Source organism: Bufo gargarizans, chromosome 7 (assembly GCF_014858855.1).
Source record: "Bufo gargarizans isolate SCDJY-AF-19 chromosome 7, ASM1485885v1, whole genome shotgun sequence".
In the NCBI taxonomy this organism is placed as follows: Eukaryota; Metazoa; Chordata; class Amphibia; order Anura; family Bufonidae; genus Bufo; species Bufo gargarizans.
Window position 1 is genome coordinate 39,725,219 of NC_058086.1, and position 16,146 is coordinate 39,741,364.

Genomic DNA, 16,146 nt, shown 5'->3' on the forward strand with positions numbered 1-16,146 from the left:
GCTCTTCTTCTGCTCTCTTCCTGCCACGCGCTGTGCCGTGACCCGACTCCGCACAGCACGCCGACATCCTCACACTGTTCGCAGTCACTGCACAGAGCACGGGGAGCGCTGCATTCACTGGTTACCGGTCTTCCTGTACTAACGAGCGCTTCCATAATGGACGTGCTCATCAGGATTCACCTCATAAGCCGCAGTGACATTTTCCCCCCACTTTGTGCATCTTATAGGGCGAAAAATACAGTCAATTGTATACTTTTTCCCCCTTGGTGCACTACCTGGATATAAGTCTCCAATGTTACCATGGTCCCCCCCCCCCCCCCCCCCCGGGCCATTATTAGGTGAGCGAATTGACTTTAGATGAAACATCCAAAGTCGATTCGCATAAAACCTCGTCTGAATACTGTACGGAGCGAGCGCTCCATACAGTGTTAGAATGTATTGGCTCGGTGTTAGAATGTATTGGCTCCGATGAGCCAAAGTTATTACATTGCGAAAGTGTCACAAGACTTTGCGTAATAACTTCATAAATTAATTTATACTGTAAAATAAAACATTTCCCGAACTCGGGTTCGGTTTAGGGTTGGGCAATATACCGGTGTTAACGATATACCGCGGTATTAAGAAACAGCGATATGGCGATATCACAATTTCTTAATTACCGTGTTATATTAGTGACGTCATAGGAGAAATCGCACTTGCACTGACCGCTTCTAAAACGTCTGCTTCCGGCCGCCTGTGCACATTGCCTGCCAGTTCTCACTGCAACCTCCCCCTCCTCGTTCCTACTTTACCTGGACTCCACCCACCGACCCGAGAACTGGCACTCACAGGCCACGCTACGGCCACCCTGAAGGCCCAAACTTTAGCAGCCAATGAGAGAGGAGAAAAGACAACGGCATCCTGGCTGCGAGCCAGGCCTGTACCATTGTCCACAGCAGTGGCGTAGCGTGGGTTGCCAGCACCCGGGGCAAGCCAAAAATGTATTATTAATATAATGGCCCCCTTTTTATTAATAATGTACTGGCCCCCTCTTTATTATTAATATAATGGCCCCCTTTTTATTATTAATGTACTGGCCCCCCTCTTTGCTAATATAATGTCCCCCTCTTTGTTATTAATGTAATGGCCCCTCTGTTATTAATGTACTGGCCCCCCTCTTTGCTAATATAATCGCCCCTCTTATTGCTGTGCCAATGCCATTGAATATAGCCTTTCTGCTCCAGTCCTCTCCTCTCCTCTCCCACCCCCCATACTGCCGCCAGAGCCTCTGCAATTAGGTAAGTTAACATTAAAAAAAAAATACTTACCTATCTCCATCCCCGCTTGTTCCCACCGCAGGCGGTCACGAACGCCTCACTGTGCCTTCCTGCGCCGCGTCATCTCGCGAGACCCGACGCAGGAGGTCACAGTGAGGTTATCGTGACCGAGTCCTGCGTCGCTCGCCTCTACTGCCTTATAGGCTTCAGGCCTAGTGGCCTGAAGCCTATGGGGCATAACGGAGGGGACAGGAGCCATAGGCTCCCGTAGCCCTCATTGAAATTTCGGATGCCTGGCGCCCCCTGCAATTTGGCGCCCGGGGCAACGGCCCCTCCGGCCCCCCCCCACGCTACGCCCCTGGTCCACAGCGGGGGGGAAACACATGCGGACTAGGGTAATGAATAAACATGTCTCCTAGGTAATACCATCTCCTATCCTATCTTACCATCTATTGGCAGGCTCATCGTTTTTTGCAGCAGCCCCTGCATATGGCAGTGCCAGCTCTAGCGTTGAGAAATAGCACCCGAAACAAAAATATACCACTTTACCATTTACTGCCCCCATATACACATGAACGCCCGACCCCTCCCCATATACAGTGTACAGCACCCGGCCACCCCTGTATACAGTGTACTTTGTACAGTGCACATAGATGGGGATGTACTAGACCCAAGGGGAATATACAGGTCATGAGTCCCACCAGTATAATGTCTCCTTGTGGCCCCCATACAGTATAACATCTCCTTGTGACCCCCATACCGTATAACGTCTCCTTGTGGCCCCCATACCGTATAACGTCTCCTTGTGGCTTCCCCCATACAGTATAATGTCCCCTTCTGGCTGCTCCCATACAGTATAGTGTCTCCTTGTGGCTGCCCCCATACAGTATTGTCTCCTTGTGGCTGCCCCCATACAGTATAGTGTCTCCTTGTGGCTGCCCCCATACAGTATAGTGCCTCCTTGTGGCTGCCCCCATACAGCATAGTGTCTCCTTGTGGCTGCCCCCATACAATATAATGTCTCCTTGTGGCTGCCCCCATACAGTATAGTGTCTCCTTGTGGCTTCCCCCATACAGTATAGTGTCTCCTTGTGGCTGCCCCCATACAGTATAATGTCTCCTTGTGGATGCCCCCATACAGTATAGTGTCTCCTTGTGGCTTCCCCCATACAGTATAGTGTCTCCTTGTGGCTGCCCCCATACAGTATAATGTCTCCTTGTGGATGCCCCCATACAGTATAATGTCTCCTTGTGGCCCCCCCATACGGTATAATGTCTCCTTGTGGCTGCCCCCATACAGTATAGTGTCTCCTTGTGGCTGCCCCCATACCGTATAATGTCTCCTTGTGGATGCCCCCATACAGTATAATGTCTCCTTGTGGCCCCCCCATACGGTATAATGTCTCCTTGTGGCTGCCCCCATACAGTATAGTGTCTCCTTGTGGCTGCCCCCATACCGTATAACGTCTCCTTGTGGCTGCCCCCATACAGTATAGTGTCTCCTTGTGGCTGCCCCCATACAGTATTGTCTCCTTGTGGCTGCCCCCATACAGTATAGTGTCTCCTTGTGGCTGCCCCCATACAGTATAGTGCCTCCTTGTGGCTGCCCCCATACAGCATAGTGTCTCCTTGTGGCTGCCCCCATACAATATGTCTCCTTGTGGCTGCCCCCATACAGTATAGTGTCTCCTTGTGGCTGCCCCCATACAGTATAGTGTCTCCTTGTGGCTGCCCCCATACAGTATAGTGTCTCCTTGTGGCTGCCCCATACAGTGTAATGTCTCCTTGTGGCCCCACATACAGTATAATGTCTCCTTGAGGCCACCATACCGTATAACATCTCCTTGTGGCCCCCATACAGTATAACATCTCCTGTGACCCGCCCCCCCTACAGTATAATGTCTCCTTGTGGCTGCCACCATACAGCATAACGTCTCCTTGTGGCCCCCATACCGTATAACGTCTCCTTGTGGCTGCCCCCATACAGTATGTCTCCTTGTGTTTTTTTTTTTTAATGGGTTATTTATTGCGATATATATCGTTATCGCGATAAATTTCTTGATATCGTTATCGTCTGAATATTTTTGATATCGCCCAACCCTAGTTCGGTTCCAACCTTGAAACATCCGAAGTCGGTTCGCTCATCCCTAGCCATTATTACTGACTTCAGCGTCTTATGCCTAAGGCTACATGCACACGAACGTTGTTTGTTTCAGTGTCCGTTCCATTTGTTTTGCGGATAGGATGCGGACCCATTCATTTCAATCGGTCCGCAAAAAATGCTGACAGCACACCGTGTGCTGTCCGCATCAGTATGTCCGTTCCGTAGCCCCGCCCAAAAAAAGGAGATTTTTGTATAACTTACCAGTTAAATCTCTTTCTCGCTCTTCCTTGGGGGACACAGCACCCACCCTTCTGTGTTTGGTTACAGGGTTATGGTTTGGCGCCCCGTTGGGTTGCTGGCTGGTTGTTCCTGTTATTGGTTGTTTTCCTTTCACTACTTGGACACGCAACTGGTAGCCTCGCCCTCTATCTCCAGGCTGAGGGTATAGCTGATGGAGGAGGGGCTTAACAGTTTTACTTAGTGTCACGCCTCCTAGGGAGCTGAGCTATACCAAGGTCTGTGTCCCCCAAGGAAGAGCGAGAAAGAGATTTAACTGGTAAGTTATACAAAAATCTCCTTTTCTCGCCCATTTTCCTTGGGGGACACAGACCTTGGGACGTTCAAGAGCAGTCCAAGAAGGGAGGGACCACAAACCCAAGGCGGAACACCACCAGAGCATCAGGAAACCGCTGCCTGCAAAACCAGGCGGCCCAAAGCAGCATCCGCTGATGCATGCGTATGCACTCTATAGAACTTTGTGAAAGTGTGCAGAGAGGACCAAGTGGCTGCCTTGCACAACTGTTCAGCCGAGGCCCGATGCCTCTGCGCCCAGGAAGCACCGACTGCTCTGGTGGAATGAGCAGTGATGCCGAAAGGCGGAGCTCTGCCCTTGGCTCGATAAGCCTCAGACACCGCCAGTTTAATGAAACGGGCAATAGCCACCTTGGAGACCGCCAAACCCTTGCGCGAACCCTCCGGAACCAAAAACAGGGAGTCCGTGCGCCGAAAGGATCCGGTGACCTCCAAGTAAATCCTCAACGCCCTGACCACATCCAGACGGTGCAGTTCCCGTTCTCTGGGGTGGGAAGGAGAGGGACAGAGCGACGGAAGGACGATGGCCTCATTGATGTGAAAGGCGGAAACCACCTTTGGCAGGAAGGTCGGGACAGGCCGAAGCACAACCTTATCCTGGTGGAAGACCAGGAAAGGGTCGGAGCAAGAAAGAGCCGCTAACTCCGACACCCGTCGGAGAGACGTGATGGCCACAAGAAAGATGACCTTGCAGGACAGAAGACGAAGGGAGACTTCCCGTAAAGGCTCGAAGGGGGCGGATTGGAGCGCCGAGAGCACCACATTCAGGTCCCAGGAAGGAACTGGAGGGCGGTACGGCGGAACAGAGTGAGCCACCCCTTGTAAGAAGGTCTTAATGGGCCCTAGAGGGGCCAGGGGACGCTGGAGAAGAATAGACAGCGCCGAAATCTGTCCCTTCAGAGAACTGAGGCCCAGCCCCAGGTCCAGACCCAACTGGAGGAAGGACAGGAGTGTGGGAAGGGAGAATCGGAGAGGAGGGATGCTCCGGGACTCACAAAACCCCAGATAGGACCTCCAAACCCGATAGTAGATCCTAGAGGATACGGGCTTACGAGCACGGATCATGGTGCGGATTACGTCCGCGGAGAAACCCCGTCGCGTTAAGACGGCGGTCTCAATAGCCACGCCGTCAAACGTAGCGAGCCTAAATGCTCGTGGAAGATCGGTCCCTGAGAGAGAAGGTCTTCCCTGGAGGGCAGTGGCCACGGTGCGTCTGCCAACAGCAACATTAGGTCGGCGTACCAAGACCGGCGGGGCCAATCCGGGGCGATTAAAATCGCGGGAACGCCTTCTGCCGCGATCCTCCGAAGAACCCGTGGCAGGAGGGGAAAAGGAGGAAAGACGTACAGAAGGGAGAATTCGCGCCACGGAAGGACGAGCGCGTCGGCGCCGTAAGCCTTCGGGTCCCGTGCCCTGGCCAGGTATAGGGGGACCTTGTGGTTGAATTTGGAAGCCATGAGGTCCACGTCGGGGCGACCCCAGCGAAGACAAAGGGCTTCGAACACCTCTGGGTGCAGGGACCATTCTCCCGGGTCGATGGTGGACCGGCTGAGGAAATCCGCCGCCCAGTTGTCCACCCCCGGGATGTAAATCGCGGATAAGGCCGGCACGTGCGTCTCCGCCCAGAGGAGAATGAGGGTCACCTCTTGCATCGCTGCGAGTGCCTCCCTGATGGTTTATGTATGCCACAGCCGTGGCATTGTCCGATTGGATCCGAACAGGGTGGCCCTTCAGTAGATGGGTCCAGTGTCTGAGGGACAGAAGAATCGCCCTCAGTTCCAGAATATTGATTGGAAGTCTGGACTCCGATAGAGACCAAACGCCCTGGACGGACCGGGGAGGGAAAACCCCCCCCCACCCCCGTAAGCTGGCATCGGTGGTAATCACCAGCCAGTTCAGTGGGAGGAAGGACTTCCCCCTTAGAGGGATATGCAACCACCAGCTTAGGGAAGCCCGAGCCAGGGGAGGCAGAAGAAAGGTCCTGTCCAGACTCCCCGGTGATTTGTCCCAGGCCGACAGAATTGCCCTCTGAAAGGTGCGGGATCGGAATTGTGCGAACGGCACCGCTTCAAAACAGGCAACCATCTTTCCCAACAACCGCATGCTGGCTCTGAGGGAAGGGCGGTGATGACGGAGGAGACTGTGAACCGACCCGCGAAGGGCCAGACGCTTGTCCGACGGGAGGCGGACCTCCGCCAACTCTGTATCCAGGAGCATCCCCAGGAAGATCAGCCGTCTGGAGGGGATAAGGGAAGACTTGGGGTGGTTGATAACCCAACCGAACCGCGTCAGGGTCTCCAGGGTGAGTTCCACACTGCCAGATGCCTGAGAAAAGGAGGGTGCCTTGACCAGGATGTCGTCCAAGTACGGGAGAAGAAAAACACTTCTTGAACGTAGAAGGGCCAAGACAGGGGCCAGGACCTTGGTGAACACCCGAGGAGCCGTCGCCAGACCAAAGGGAAGGGCGACGAATTGGAAGTGATCGTCCCCCACCGCGAAGCGCAGGAAGCGGTGATGACACGGAGCAACCGGAACGTGGAGGTATGCATCCTGAATGTCGATCGAAACCATGAAATCCCCTCTTTCCAGGGAGGCCACTGCGGACCTGAGAGACTCCATCCGGAATCTCTGCAGTCGGAGAAAACGGTTCAGGCGTTTTAGGTCCAAGATCGGTCGCACTGAGCCTTCCTTCTTGGGAACCACAAAGAGGTTCGAGTAGAACCCCCTGAACCTTTCCGTCGGAGGCACGGGGGCGACGACACCCTTGTCCATTAGAGAGCGAATGGCCGCGAAGAAGGCGGCCGCTCGTACGGGATCCTGCGGAGGACGGGATCGGAAGAAACGGTCTGGCGGAATGGACGCAAATTCGATCTTGTATCCGCAAGATACAATCTCGAGCGCCCATGCGTCTGAGATGTGGGCCCGCCATACGTTCCTGAACAGGAGAAGGCGGCCCCCCACCCGGGTGGGTGGGGGCGCACCTTCAGGCAGAGGGCTGCTGGCCTGTGGGAGCCCGTGCAGGCTGGGACTTGCGCCAGGTAGGTTGCGTCCGAAAAAACGGCTTCTTGCGTCTATCCTGGGCTGGGCCAGAGGAAGAAGAACTGGCCGCGGGTCTAGACCCGGTGGTCTTGCGAAAGGACCGAAACCGGGACGAACCAGCGCGACCACGGGGGGCGCCCTTTGGCCTGGGGGAGGAGAGTACTCTTCCCACCCGTGGCCTCTGATATAAGTTCGTCCAGACGGGTCCCGAACAGGCGGGAACCCGTAAATGGTAGGCCGGCCAAAGAGCGTTTGGAAGCGGCGTCCGCCGCCCAAACCTTCAGCCAGAGTTCCCTCCTGACAGAAACTGCCAGGGCAGAGGAACGGGCAATGAGGGCACCCGCATCAAGGGAGGCCTCACAGACGAATTTTCCGGCCTGAACAATTAGTTGGGCTAAGGAACGGAGGTCCTGAACAGGGACGTCCGACCCTAACTCCCGTTCCAGTTGCAAACCCCATTCAGAGACCGCTTTACCAACCCAGGCGGAGGCAAAGACCGGTCTAAGGGCCGAACCAGAGGCAGTAAATATGGCCTTGGAGAGGGATTCCGTACGACGGTCCTCAACAGACTGGAGGGAAGATCCGTCCTGTACCGGAATAGTAGTGCTTTTGGACAGGCGAGCCACGGGAGGATCAACCTTAGGCGGGGATGTCCACGTGGTCACAGAATCCGCTGGAAAGGGATAGCAAATGTCCAGCTTTTTGGGTGTAATAAAGCGGACGTTAGGCCGGGTCCAAGCCTTGGATACCACAGAAGAAAAATCTGCGTGTATGGGAAAAACCTTGGAGGCCTGTCTGGGGCGGAGAAAGGACACGCCGGCCTGTTCGGAGCTGGGGGGGTCATCGTGTATCTGAAAGGTATCACGGATGCTAGCGATAAGATGCCCCACCGCGGACGCCAATTTGGACGGAAGCTCTGAATCCATGTCCACTTCCGAATCCGCCAGTTCACCCTCAGAAAGCGTATCCCTTTGAGAGGATAGACTTGACTGAGCTCGTACGCATGGCGGAGAGAGCGAAGCATCTGGAGAAGATGTGCGCTCAACCCTTGAACGTTTCTGAGTATGCCGGGCCCTGGAAGATTCGCTGGGAGGCAGGGAACCAGTGGGGGCGGCAGAAACGGTAGTCCCAGCGGGTGCGACAGGGATTGTGGCAGCCTGCGGGAGAGGCGGTCTATCCACGAGACGGCCCACTACGTGTGTAAGGCTTTCCACTGCCTGAGACAGAGACCTAGCCCAGTCAGGGGGTTCAGAGGCACAGGGGGTCGCAGCGGGAAGCGGGCCCTGCATCGGGGCCTGACATGCAAGGCAATGCGGCTCAGATTGCCCACGCGGAAAAAGTTCCTTACAGGCGGTACAGGCATGGTACCAGGGTTTGGGGGCACCCGTGGGATCTGACATGCTGAAAGGTGGTTGTACTCTAATATAGAGACCACAAAGGGTTATAGCAGCTATGACCAGGAGGGTTAGGAGAGGGTTAACTGTCCTACCAGTGCTGCAAATAGGGACGGGGTATGGGCTGGAATAGCCATCTCACCGAACGACGTCTTCACCCTCAGTTCCTTCCAGCAGGGTCGCCCCTTCAGCCACTGGCACCGCAGTGGCAGGAAGCTGGGAGAGGGGCTTTGCGTGCGGGCGACCCCCTAGCTGGCGGGATGTAGGGGAGCCATTGCTGCCCAGATCCTCCTATTGCTTCTGTGGGGGAGGCAGCAGTGCAGATAAGTTGGCACTGGCGCAGCTCAACCCCGGGAGAGCAGAGAGGTCCATGCGTCTCTGGTATCCCTAGGAAAAAGTAAATATCAAAAGTAGAAAAATAAAATATCAAGGAGTAAACAGCCCTGCAGTAGCAGGGAGTGTCTTGCCTCCTTGGACACTAAGCTAAAACTGGTAGCCTCTATCTCCAGGCTGAGGGTATAGCTGATGGAGGAGGGGCTTAACAGTTTTACTTAGTGTCACGCCTCCTAGGGAGCTGAGCTATACCAAGGTCTGTGTCCCCCAAGGAAAATGGGCGAGAAATAGAGCATGTCCTATTCTTGTCCGTTTTAGGCATGGTTACAATGGATCCACAAAAAAAAAAAAAACGGATGTCATCCTTTTTTTTCTCGCGGATCCGCAATTCACGGACCTCAAAACACATAAGGTCGTGTGCATGTAGCCTTATTCACATGTCAGTGATTTCCATAAGTGATTTTGAGCCAAAACCAGGGGCGGCTCTAAACACAGAACAGGAGCAGATCTTTACCTTATGTCTGTGTAGACTCCACTCCTGGTTTTGGCTCACAATCACTGATGGAAATCACTGACCAGTGAATGAGGCATAAGGCTGCGTTCACACGGGCGAGATTTCCGCGCGGGTGCAATGCAGTAGGTGAACGCATTGCACCTGCACTGAATCCTTACCCATTCATTTCAATGGGGCTGTGTACATGAGCGTTTTTTTTCATGCATCACTTCTGCAATCCTTTAAAATCGCAGCATGTTCTATATTCTGCGTTTTTCACGCAGCCCTGGCTCCATAGAAGTGAATGGGGCTGCGTTAATAACGCATTGCATCTGCAAGCAAGTGCGGATGCAATGCGTTTTTCACTGATGGTTGCTAGGAGATGTTGTTTGTAAACCTTCAGTTTTTTATCACGCGCGTGAAAAACGCATCAAAACGCATTGCACCCGCGCGGAAAAAACTGAACAACTAAACGCAATTGCAGCCAAAACTGACTGAACTTGCTTGCAAAATGGTGCGAGTTTAACTGAACGCACCCTGAACGCATCCGGACCTAATCTGTCACGCTCGTGTGAACTCAGCCTAAGGCCCCTTTCACACGGGCGAGTTTTCCGTGCGGGTGCGATGCGTGCGGTGAACGCATTGCACCCGCACTGAATCCTGACCCATTCATTTCTATGGGGCTGTGCACACGAGCGGTGATTTTCACGCATCACTTATGCGTTGCGTGAAAATCGCAGCATGCTCCTCTTTGTGCGTTTTTCACGTAATGCAGGCCCTATAGAAATGAATGGGGTTGCGTGAAAATCGCATGCATCCGCAAGCAAGTGCGGATGCGGTGCGATTTTCACGCATGGGTTCTAGGTGACAGTCTATTCACTGTATTATTTTCCCTTATAACATGGTTATAAGGGAAAATAATAGCATTCTGAATACAGAATGCTTAGTATAATAGTGCTGGAAGGGTTAAAAATAATAAAAAAGTTAACTCACCTTCTCCTCCTGTTCGCGTAGAGGCCGGTCTGTTCTTTAGCTGTGGCTGAAGGACCTTTGATGACGTCAGATCACATGCTCCATCACCATGGTGATGGACCATGTGATTGGAGCATGTGATCTGACGTCACCTCAGGTCATTCAGTCCACAGCTAAAGAACAGACCGGGATCTACGCTAACAAGAGGAGAAGGTGAGTTAACTTTTTTTATTATTTTTAACCCTTCCAGCACTATTATACTAAGCATTCTGTATTCAGAATGCTATTATTTTCCCTTATAACCATGTTATAAGGGAAAATAATACAATCTTCAGAACATCAATCCCAAGCCTGAACTTCTGTGAAGAAGTTCGGGTCTGGGTACCAAACATGCGTGATTTTTCTCACGCGAGTGCAAAACGCATGACAATGTTTTGCACTCGCGCGGAAAAATCGCGCATTTTCCCGCAACGCACCCGCCTCTTATCCGGGCAAAAAACATGACGCCCGTGTGAAAGAGGCCTAAGGCCCCCTGCACACGGCCGTGTTTCACAGCCGTGTGCGGGCCGTGGAACCGCGGCCTGGATCCCTCCTGAGAGCAGGAGCGCACGGCGTCACTGGTTTCTATGACGCCGTGCGCTCCCTGCTGCCGGCACAGTACAGTAATACACTGGTATAGATCATACCAGTGTATTACTGTATTGCGGCTGCAGCAGGGAGCGCACGGCGTCATAGCAACCAGTGACGCCGTGCGCTCCTGCTCTCAGGAGGGATCCAGGCCGCGGTTCCACGGCCCGCACACGGCTGTGAACAACGGCCGTGTGCATGGGGCCTAAGGGGTTCGGAGTTATCTCCAGTCCTGGCCATTGCTGCAGTGCGTCCGATGTGATACGCCACCCTGTATGGAGCGGCTCAGCTCCTGTGCACACTTCTGCTGTATTTAGATGGTGATAAATTACATTCTAGCTATGTTTGGATCCTTATAGTTCTGAACCTTGGATTCTATGTGTTTGGATCGGTACCTTCACCGATGCTGGTGCCGTACAATAGTGTTAACATGGTAATTGATTTTTTATTTTACTGATGCGACCCTCTGGTCGTCTCCCGTTAGCCACAGGCCCTGCGGCTGCTCCAGACTTTACTGGTGCCCCAAGAGTTCTGACGACCCTTCCAAGAGTCGGAGAGGTTAAGGTCCCTTTCACACGAGCGAGTTTTCCGCGCGGGTGCAATGTGTGACGTGAACGCATAGCACCCGCACTGAATCATTTCAATGGGTCTGTGTACATGAGCGTTGTTTTTCACGCATCAGTTCTGCGTTGCGTGAAAATCGCAGCATGTTCTATATTCAGCGTTTTTCACGCAGCCCTGGCCCCATAGAAGTGAATAGGGCTGCATGAAAAACGCATTGCATCTGCAAGCAAGTGCGGGTGCGATGTGTTTTTCACTGATGGTTGCTAAGAGATGTTGTTTGTAAACATTCAGTTTTTTATCACGCGTGTGAAAAATGCATCAAAACGCATTGCACCTGCACGGAAAACTAAACGCAACTGCAGACAAAAGTAGTGCGAGTTTCACTGAACGCACTCTGAACGCATCCGGCCCCAATCCACAACGCCCGTGTGAAACCAGACTAACCCTTTTTTCAGGAACCTACCCGACGCTCCGTGTGCACAGGGGCCCACTATGGTGCACACAGAGCTTTAGGGTATGTTCACAACAAGGCCAATTGTTCCACCTATAAATTCCAGTGTGCAAATCACAACACAACTCTGAGGCTGACCCCCAGATTCCGCAGGGGTTTGCATGGCATGGACCCCTTATTTATGGTCATAATGAAGGGGCGCCCCGCTTCTTAACCCTGTTTGGAAATAATATGCAGCCCTGTGGACACAAGTGTTGATTCCCACTGACAGCAATGGGAGGCGGATTCCTTCTGGTCATGTGAGTGAGCCCACAAGGTGGAGGAGCTGTCAGCCAATCAGATCGCTGCTTTCATTCTCCAAAGGGCCTCTGAAAAATAAGAACCGGGATCTGATTGGTGGATCCCTGCAGCACCGGGTCCTCCCTTCCTCCTCATCCTGTTCCTACCGCCCTCTCCTCACCCGTGTGGTGTTCTCCTCGCCTGCTCCCAGGTGTCACCTGCACAGCAGACACAGGTGTGACCCGGCTGCTAGGAATGGAGCTGACGGCCGGGGTCTGCGGGAGAGGACGCAGCGGTCCTGAAGGAGAAGCCGACTCCCGGCCTGAGTAACAGGAGGATTCTGACGCCTCCGGGGTTTGATAATGGGCACGGGGGTGACGTGTAACACCCGGGAATGCGGAGAACCCCGACATGTGACGAGGGACACCCGACTGATGCCAGAGACAGGAGCGCGACAACAGGTGGCGACGACGTCACCGAGTAAAAGTGGCGGGAAACACGTCAGTTGCCTGCCCGGCGTGAGGCGCGCGTTTACCTCAGAGTTATTATTACACTCCCCGTCCTCCTGTCTCTGAGACTAGTAGTTCATTTATTTCCTGTGATAACATCTGAATAAACGTTCACAACCAAATAAATGTGTTATTTTACACGATGCTTGTGTCACCTTTATAAGGCCACGGTTTTCAGAATTGCCTCAAATTCACACAGAAAAAAACAAAACATGAAATCCGCCCTTAGACTCCATTCTGATAGCCCTCACACCATTGCACTTCAGCCACACCGGATTCTAGAAGAATGGGGCACATACAATTCCTTTTTGTAGACCGCGCCCCATTTTGCATGGACGTAAGCGGCCCCTTGTGAGTACGGATGGCGGTGCAGAGTCTGATGACACGGCAGTTTTTGTCCGGATCCGAGCCGCAGTTTTTGCGGCTTGGATGCGGACCCATTCACTTCAATGTGTGCCGTTCCGCATCCATTGCTCCGTTCCGTGATCTGCAAAAAAAATAATATATAGCCGATCCTATTCTTGTCCGCTTTTGCAGACAAGAATAGGCAGTTATATTAATGGCTGTCTGTGCCGTTCTGCAAACTGCAGAACGCACACGGACGCCATCCGTGTTTTGCGGACCGCAAAACACACAAGGGTCGTGTGCATGAGGCCTAAGAAGTACACATACCTAGCCGTTTTCTGGATGACTTCTGCACCACCTCAGCAATTTGCTGGCTCTTCTGCAGTGATTTTAGCATTAATGCGATGGCCGCACCTGTGGATCTGTTGTAATACAGACAATAAGACGCGGTTGCATTCTGGCTGTGTGAACGAGGCCGTAGGGCTGTGGTCTCTGTTTTTTGTAAAATGACAACTCTTGGTCTATGATCCAAATCTTACGGTTTATTGCGACTTCTGTAGGGCAGCTACGATTTCTTAACCCAATGCAACCACTTCCCCTCAGGGTGCGTTCAGTGAAACTTGCACCATTTTTCAAGCAAGTTTAGTCATTTTTGTCTGCGGTTGCGTTCAGTTTTTTTTCTGCGTGGGTGCACTCCGCGCGTGAAAAAAGACTGGTTTACAAACAACATCTCCTAGTAACCATCAGTGAAAAACGCATTGGACCCAGACAATGCATTTTTCACTGAAGCCCCATTCAATTCTATGGGGTAAGGGCTGTGTGAAAAACGCAGAATATGGCCTCATGCACACGACCGTTGTGTGCATCCGTGGCCGTTGTGCCTTTTTTTTTTTTTGCGGACCCATTGAATCTCAATGGGTCAGTGGAAAAATTGGAAAATGCACCGTTTTGCAGCCGAGACCGTGATCCGTGTATCCTGTCCGTCTATTTTTTTGACGGACAACGGTTCACGGACCCATTCAAGTCAATGGGTCCGTGAAAGAACACGGATGCACACAAGATTGGAATCCGTGTCCGTGATCCGTGGCCATAGGTTACTTTCATACAGACGGATCCAAAGATCCGTCTGCATAAAAGCTTTTTCAGATCTAAGTTTTCACTTCGTGAAAACTCAGATCCGACAGTATATTCTAACACAGAGGCGTTCCCATAGTGATGGGGACGCTTCTAGTTAGAATACACTACAAACTGTGTACATGACTGCCCCCTGCTGCCTGGCAGCACCTGATCTCTTACAGGGGACCGTGATCCTACAATTAACCCCTTCAGGGGTTAATTGTACTATCATATCCCCCCTATAAGAGCTCAGAACTGCCAGGCAGAAGACCCCCTTCCCCCCTCCCCAGTTTGAATATCATTGGTGGCCAGTGCGGCCCCCCCCCCCTCCCTCCCTCTATTGTAATAATAGGTTGGTGGCCAGTGTGCGGCCCCCCCTTCCTCCCTCTATTGTAATAAATCGTTGGTGGCACAGTGTGCGCCCCCCATTGCCCCCCCCCCCCTTCCTCCCTCTATTGTAATAAATCGTTGGTGGCACAGTGTGCACCCCCCATCGACCCCCCCTTCCTCCCTCTATTGTAATAAATCGTTGGTGGCACAGTGTGCGCCCCCCATCAGCCCCCCTCCCTCTATATCATTAACAACATTGGTGGCCAGTGTGCAAGTATGAATCTTCTACTATTGTACTATTGCTAAGTAACCATGGCAACCAGGGCTGCAGTAGCTTCCTGATTGCCATGGTTACCGATAGGAGCCCCAGCGATTAAACTGGGACTCCGATCGGAACTCCGCTGCCACCAATGATCGGGGGGGGGTGGGAGGCCGCACACTGGCCACCAATGTTGTTAATGCTATAGAGGGAGGGCGCACACTGTGCCACCAACGATTTATTACAATAGAGGGAGGAAGGGGGGGGGCCGATGGGGGGCGCACACTGTGCCACCAACGATTTATTACAATAGGGGGGGCGGGGGGCCGCACACTGTGCCACCAACCTATTATTACAATAGAGGGAGGGAGGGGGGCCGCACTGGCCACCAATGATATTCAAACTGGGGAGGGGGGGGTCTGCCCCCTGGTGCCTGGCAGCCCTAATCTCTTACAGGGGGATATGATAGTACAATTAACCCCTTCAGGTGTGGCACCTGAGGAGTTAATTGTGCTGATCACGGCCCCCTGTAAGAGATCGGGTGCTGCCAGGCAGCATGGGGCAGTCATGTACACAGTTTATAGTATATTCTAACTAGAAGCGTCCCCATCACCATGGGAACACCTCTGTGTTAGAATATACTGTCGGAAATGAGTTTTCACGCTCTAACTCATATCCGACAGTATATTCTAACATAGAGGCATTCCCATGGTGATGGGGACACTTCAAGTTAAAATATACCATCGGATTGGAGAAAACTCTGATCCGATGGTATAAAAGGGACTCCAGACTTTACATTGAAAGTCAATGGGGACGGATCCGTTTGAAATGGCACCATATTGTGTCAACGTTAAACGGATCCGTCCCCATTGACATGCATTGTAATTCAGGACGGATCCGTTTGGCTCCGCATGGATCCTCCAAAAATCAAGGAAGACCCACGGACGAAAAAACGGTCATGGATCACGGACCTACGGACCCCGTTTTTGCAGACCGTCAAAAAATACTGTTGTGTGCATGAGGCCTATAGAACATGCTCCGATTCTCACGCAATGCAGAACTGATGCGCGAAAAAAATACATATACACAGACCCATTGAAATGAATGAGTCAGGATTCAGTGCGGGTGCTATGCGTTCACTTCACAAATCGCACCCGCGCTGAAAACTGAGCTCGGGTGAAAGGGGCCTTAGATCAGCCCCCTAGGGTGTGGATCCTAATGAAAGAATCCTACCTACCTGTTCCCTGCCTCCATCTTCCGACCCCCAGCTTGACTTCTAGTTGGGGTCTCCTGCTTCGCTGCAGCCAATGACTGGCCTGAGGACGGTAACCGACTGCAGCGGCGCACGTGACCCCATCTGTAAGTAAAAAAGACAGGACCGGAAGACCGCCAAACAGAACCAGGCAAATAGGATTCCTTCATTACGTACCATACTGATTAAAATAGGACCAAATCCTGGAAAACGCCTTAAAGGATGTGTTTAC